This window comes from Tamandua tetradactyla, chromosome 13 (genome assembly GCF_023851605.1).
Source record: "Tamandua tetradactyla isolate mTamTet1 chromosome 13, mTamTet1.pri, whole genome shotgun sequence".
NCBI lineage: Eukaryota > Metazoa > Chordata > Mammalia > Pilosa > Myrmecophagidae > Tamandua > Tamandua tetradactyla.
In genome coordinates, this window is record NC_135339.1 from 73,883,447 (window position 1) to 73,889,446 (window position 6,000).

At 39.0% G+C, this 6,000-nt stretch overlaps 1 long non-coding RNA gene across 9 annotated transcripts in view; it reads right to left on the minus strand.

Annotated features, from left to right (window-relative positions):
* The window catches only part of LOC143654287 (uncharacterized), a 397,473-nt gene extending 392,318 nt beyond the window's left edge, over positions 1-5,155 (minus strand). For 8 of the 9 annotated variants that reach the window (XR_013161747.1, XR_013161744.1, XR_013161746.1 and 5 more), the window contains exon 1: positions 4,803-5,138. This is a non-coding gene — a long non-coding RNA (uncharacterized LOC143654287). Of the gene's footprint in view, positions 1-4,802 lie in introns of all 9 variants that reach the window. The other variant, XR_013161743.1, reaches the window with a different exon arrangement.
* Between the last annotated feature and the right edge of the window lie 845 nt (positions 5,156-6,000).

The following is a 6,000-nucleotide window of genomic DNA, read 5'->3' on the forward strand; positions in this document are numbered from 1 at the left end:
TACATGGACCAGGAATCAAATCCAGTTCTCCCACATGGCAGGTGAGAATTCTACCACTGAACTACCCTTGCACCCCCCAAGCCCTGGATTTTGAGGCATGCCCTTATGAAACTTATCACTGTAGGGGAGAAGCTAAGACTACCCACAACAAGGACTAAGAGTTGCTTCGAGGAAGCCTCTTTGTTACTGAGATGTGGCCTCTCTCCCTGTAAGCCCAACTCTGCTAGGAAAATTGTTGCCCTCCCTCCTAAATGATACAAGCCATACAGGGGTGAAAATCTCCCTGATAACGTGGGGCATGACTCCTGTGAATGAGTCTGGCCCTGGCACTATGGGATCAACAATGCTTTCCTGACCAAAAGTGGGGAAAGAAGTGTAAAAAAAATAAGGCATCAGTGGCCAAGAGACATCAAATGGAGTCTAGAGGCTATTCTGGAGGTTACTCTTCTGTGAGCTTCAGTTAATGTCTAATTGCCACGGTCTGCTAAACCCCAATCAACATCACTCCCGTTGACTCTTAACACCTAGGGCTTGAATTGAGTCTCCATAAAGGTTTCATACCCTAGGTTTACCTTCCTGAAACATATAATTCCTGGAGGGATACTGGGTCAGATAAATTCCAAAACTCAGAGGGATCAGCCTCTCCAAGATCGTCAATTAATTTCATCCCCTGATTCTTTGGTGTGAACACTCCTTCTCAACATGAAAAAAAGAACAGGCCTTGCTCAAAGATCCCTATAGATTGGGAGAAGGATTAAAAAGATTTAAAGAGATTTAAATTAAAGAGAAGGATTAGAGATTAAAGGAGAAGGAAGAGTTATAATAGAGAAAATGAAATTTAACAAACAAGCATGGCTGCTGAATCACATTAATATTTCTTCTAGCCTCCTGTGTTTTGGAGCAGCGAGAAGGAAAAATCTGAGGTTGTGGAATGGTAGCCCATAACAAACCCTGGCATGTGTTCTATAACTACTTGTTGAAATGTACTTTGATTATTGCTTTTTTTCTTTCTTTACCTTGCTTATGTGTTACATTTTACAATAAAAGGTTTTAAAAAGTTGTTGTATCTCAGTCATAAATAAGCAAAAGTGAATTGAAACAATATTATTTTTTCCATATCAGCTTAGAAAAAAAACAAGAGCAATCATACCCAGTATTGTCAGAGAAATGGGTCATCTCTTAGACTGCTGATGCATGTGTACGTTGTTCTAACATTTGGGAAACTTCAGCATATCTACCCGTTTCAGTTTGCTAATGATGCCAGAATACAATACACCAGAAATGGACTGGCTTTTATAAAGGAGATTTGTTTAGTTATAAATTTACAGTTCTTCAGTGGAAAGGCAGCTTGCTTTCATCTGAGTTTCTCTGTCACATGGGAAGGTACACAATGATGTCTACTGGCCCTCTCTCCTGGTTTCTGGTTTCAAATGGCTTTCCCCAGGACATATCCTTTCTGTACCTCCAAACATCTGGGTCTAAGCTGCTTCTCTTTCTTCTCTTTAGAGCATTCAGCTGATCAAATTTAAATGTCACTCATCCAAGAAGGCACTCCTCTTAGCTGACCACAGATGTAATAAGCCATAGATGAATTTCACATGCTGATGATTTAAGCAAACAGCAACAGAACAACTGGGCACCATCACCTGCCAAATTGACTCATGAAACTAACTGCTACAAAATGTGAAATATGTATACCTTTCAACCCAATAATTCCTCTTTACATTTCTAAGACTGGGAAATACTTGCCATGTGAACAAAGATAAAGCATTGATTTTAATAGCAAAAACAGCAACAACAAAAACCCTAATATTCTACTCCGGAAGAATATTACAGTATCATGTTACTATATGTACAAGTATGGAAAGATCACCACATTATAATATAAAAAGGAAAAAAAAGCTGCCAAACAATATATACAATATGGTCCCGTTTAAATTTTAAAAAATAGCTATATATCCGTTAGCAGCCATTACTTTGGGAAACAAATAGTATTGGGAAGTCAAGGAGGAGAGGAAGGAAAGTTTTCATTGTCTAATCTATATATATATATATATATATATATATATATATATAATTTGAAAAATTTTACAACAACAAAAATCACATGCAATTACAGAGATAAACTGCAATACTGAAATAATTATTTTAAATATATATTTTAATATATTTATTTAAAATAATATTAATGATACATTACAAAATTTGCAAAAGTTTATTTTTCATCAGGGCAGTTGCTTGAATGAGAAAGAAAGGAATGACATTATACCCAATGCATCAGAAATCGCTTGTAACCTGCAGTCTGTCTCATCTATGGTAGAGGTCTGGAAATGCAATTAATCATTGTGGCCATGATTAACCCAAGGCTTCCCAAATATTTTTGACCAAGGAAGGCTTTTAACCATAATGACTTACTTTCCATTACAATTTTTGGGAGTTTTAAAAACCTAGGTATGCCCATGAAAGTCATCATGAAACATCATCCAACCTGGTTTCTTGAGAACCATTGCATTTCACCCACTTCCAAAGACCAGTATTTCTATGTGGCTAAGTTTTTGTTTTCCTTTTATTTTACCTACAGGTATTCATAAAGTCATTTGTTATTGTTCAAATCTTTTAGAATAATCTTCAGAGTACTAAACCTATTTAAAATCACAAAAACTAGAGAAAGACTAAGTGACATTTACTTGAACCATATAAATGACATAACACAAACACATGTTCCATAGAAATCCCAAAGTAAGTGGGAAAACACAAAGTTCTGCTTTCCATCATCCATTTCACTTTTTAAAAAAATTATCTGCTGGATTTTCTTCCCAAAAAAAAGCTGAAGCTGGAGGCCTTACTCCTAGTTTTCCTGTTTATATCATTAAGCTCTCTCTTCTTTTTTTTTTTAATTAAAAAAAAAAATTAACTAACACAACATTTAGAAATCATTCCATTCTACATATGCAATCAGTAATTCTTAATATCATCACACAGATGTATGATCATCATTTCTTAGTACATTTGCATCGATTTATTAAAAAATTAAGCTCTCTTTTAAGTTAAAATCCTATCACTCCTGCTCCTTCAACTCAAGAAAAGGGAATTAATTTTTGGGGGGGGAGATAAAAGAAAAAATATTGTTTATCCAACTATGTCACAGTAACTCAATTTCTGGTTAAAATATTATAAAGGAAGAAATATGTGTGTATGATGCACGCCACTGAGAGTACATAGACCACTAGAACACATCAACCTATTGTTGCTCCCCACTATAACCAAGGTCTTTGAGCTTACAAGTCTGGTATGGTAGTGCTATGACAATGCCAGAATGAAATAATGAAATGAAATATCTTCATAAAGCAAATCAAAATGGATAATCCTATTACTGAAATATTACACAGGGCCCTTGTAGGATATACTAGTTGTCCAGCAAGAAACTGTAAGAACTTCCTAATATCTATGTGCACCTCAACCATTTGCTCAGGGGTTTCTGTCTTGAGAGGAATATTCAGAGGCTAACGTAGGAATTCCAAGATCTTTAAAATGAGTTGTAACACACAGAAATTGTTTCTATTTCCAAGTTTGGTTCTCCAGTTAAGTTTGCTTCAAAAATAAGGTCATTGCTGATGTTCTTCAGTTTCTCCGCAACACCCTTCATCGTCTTCAACACTCATAAATAAATACTAACAACAGAGTCTGGGGTTGTAGGTTCTTGTAAATTCTTCTAGTTTCTCTAAATAACCTTCAAGATGCTTCATGTGTCCCCAACGTGACCGGTGCTTAATACAGATAACATTTCTACACAGACTAAGACACAGAAGGTGTTTACTGGTTAGCTTGATGTTCAAAGCTCTGGCATTTGGGGCTGATTTCAAGGCTTAAGATAAGATTTCCAATGTCAGCTCCAAATAAATCTCATTGTTTCCTGCTGAGACACCTTCCAATTTAAATTCACTGAAGAAGTTTCATTCCAGTTCAGTATCACATGCTCATTCCTCCACTGTCTGAAAGGATGAAGTTCAGCTTATCAGGGTTGTTGAGGAGGGTATAGTTTTTGTTTGCTTGTTTGTTTTTGGCTTTAAACAACAGAAATGTATTGACTCATGATCTCAGAGGCTAGAAAGCTTGCTTCCTCCCTGGTGGGTTCTCCCTGCCTGACAGCCCTTGGGTTCTTTGGCTTTCCCATTACATGGGCATGTCCCCTCGAGGATGGTACAGGTATTGTCAAGCTTAGATATCATGTCACTGACTCACATGAAATGGTTCATAAGCGACGTGTCCAGGATCTTGCCCTGTGGGCATTCATTGGTGGAGGACCCGCATTCCTCCTTGCGTGTTTCCCCACTATGCGGCCCCGCACTGTGGTTACGCCAGCCTCACCGCACTCGTTAGGGTTCTGCAGCTTCTACTTGGTCCTCAGACCAGTTAAGATATAACACTGTACAAAAATTTCCTCTGTAAAATACGTGAGCAGCACCTCTGGGCTCCTGGAGTTCGGGATTGACCCACGGAGGAGCCTTTGTCCCGGGTCATGAACTGCTCAGGTCTGTCCCGCTGGGGCGCACGTGCCCGTAGCGGGTCCCTCTGCGGCTGGAAATGGCGCTTGTTCCCTGTCGCTGCCTCAGAGGAGCCGTTTTAGCAGAAGACTCTCGCCAGAAATTAAACATTGTGTCCAAACTGGATTTGTCAGACAGATATATAAATGAGTAGAGAGAAGTTATGAAGTGACATACGGCTGGGTGGCAATCTGGCTTCCATTCTGTGTTTAAGGAAAAAGAAACAGAACATGCGGGAAAGAGAAAGCTGACACTGACCTTTATTTCTGTCTGGAGACACACCAAGGTGAGAGCCTAGAGCTATGAACCCGCAGCTCTGTTCCTCGCCCAGATTCTTTCCCTCATCATCTCCAGTCTCTGTTTCAATCTTCATGTTCTTGGATCAACAAAAGAAACACTGAGGAAGAAAGCATTGAGACGGGAGTCCAGACATACGATGTCTCGTCCTTGAAAGGTTTAGGAGGTGAAAGGGGGCGAAAGAAGGAAGGTAGACCGGGAAATTTAAAGCCGGCGGGTTTATTTCTGCACCCCTGGGGAGAGCTCACCAAATCTAACATGGAGACAGGTGAGTCCGCGCAAGCGCAGGTTTTGACGCGGCAGCTTTTAAAAATGGAGGTCAGGTGACGTCCGGAAGGGGCGGTTCCAGAAGTCATGTCACCCGGAAGGGGCGGTTCATTAGTTCCAGAAGACATGTTGGGAGGGGCGACACAGCCTCCGCAGGTCGAGTTGAGTGCCGTTCTCCGTTCCCCCAACCTAAGGGACTTGACCTTGTCACTTTCCATAGTATGATTTTTATACTTCGCTTAACTTCTGTGAGAGTATCAGTTTGGTCATTTATAAAATGGGAATGAGGGGGTGCAAGGGTAGTTCACTGGTAGAATTCTCCCCTGCCTTTTCAGAGCACCTCAGTTTGATTTACAGTGCATGCACTGCCCCAAAACAAGCAAACAAAAATTCAACAAATGATGTTGCAATTTAACGTATACTCACATGGAAAAATAATGACGTATAACATACAGCATACAAAAAAAAAAAAGTAAAATGGGAATATCATCTGTCTTCCCAAATCACAGAATGTTTGCTAGTATTTATATCAAAGCAACCAGACTTTAAAGTAGTAATGTTACTGTGTTTATCACTGCCTTTACTTCCTTGACGGTTTCTTGGGGACTGAGGCTACCCCATCGTTTGATTTAATTGTTTGCTCACCAATGCCAATCATCCCAAGTAGAGCTGAAGATACGACCTCATAATTGTTCAGAGTTTCTCACATTTTGAAAATCACGATGGGTTATGCAAACTACTCATAACTAATAATTATAACATAAAAAAAAATCCTAATCCTTAAAACTAAGCACCTTCCTGAAAAATATTTCTTAAAAGAGGTTTTGTTGGTGTTGGAATGTTTCAAAGTTAGTATTCCCAAATTTGAATTCCTCACAAATTAATCTCATAA